This window comes from Propithecus coquereli, unplaced genomic scaffold (assembly GCF_000956105.1).
Source record: "Propithecus coquereli isolate 6110/MARCELLA unplaced genomic scaffold, Pcoq_1.0 Scaffold547, whole genome shotgun sequence".
Lineage (NCBI taxonomy): Eukaryota > Metazoa > Chordata > Mammalia > Primates > Indriidae > Propithecus > Propithecus coquereli.
The window spans coordinates 217920-219000 of record NW_012151363.1 but is presented as its reverse complement, the minus strand read 5'-3'; positions in this window follow the sequence as shown (position 1 = coordinate 219000).

Genomic DNA, 1081 nt, shown 5'->3' with positions numbered 1-1081 from the left:
CTTTCAAACAACATAATTTTTAATTTAGAATGTCCTGAAGATTCTATGACAACAAGAGCTAATAAAAGAAGTTAGCAAGAACACAGGATACAAGGTTAATAGAAAACAAGTCATATTCTAATATACTACTAGAAAAATATTTAAAAAATATACAGTAATTAAAAATAATTCCAAGAACAATGGTACCAAAACACTTTAAATATCTATAAATAAATCTAACAGAAGATGTCCAACAGCTCTAGAGTAAAAACTACAGAATATTGCTGATAGTAAACGTTTAAATAAATGGAGCAATATGCCATATTAATGAATTAGAATACCCTGCAGTCTTAAGACGACCATCCTCTTCAATATGATATATAGCTAAAACAGAACTCCAGTAAAAATTCTCGGAGGTGGATTTATAAAAATTTACAAGCAGATCCCAAATTTAAAGGAAAATTTAAAGATATAGCATAGTAACAGGTTTTTTTTTTTAAAAGAACAAAGTTACAGGATTTATCCTATTTGATTTCACTACTCTCTATTAAGCTATATTAATCAAGATGGTTTGTTAATGGTGAATGAGTAGATATACAGATAAATTGGAAAAAAATAGATGGCCCAGAAATATACTCCCACATATATAGTCAACTGAATTTCAAGGAAGCTATAAAACCATTTCAATAGAGAAAGATAAGTATCTGTAAAATATGGTGTTGGATTAACATAATATCCATAGGGTAAAAAAGAACAACAATTCTTATATCACATGCTCAAAAACTAACTGAAAATGTTTCATAGATATAATTATCAAACATACAAATATAAACTTCTAGAAAAAAAGATATGAGTGAGATACAATATTTCTCAACTTTAGAGAAGTAAATATTTCTTAGAACACAAAAGCAGAAACCATAGAAGAAAATAATGATAAAGAATACTGCACAGATCAAATTAAAAACTTGTGCTCTTCAAATGATATTATAAAACACAAAAATACCACACACACACACACACACACACACACACACACACACACACAAAGTAAGCCACAGATTGGAATAAAATATTTATCACACATGTAATAGGCAAAAGAATT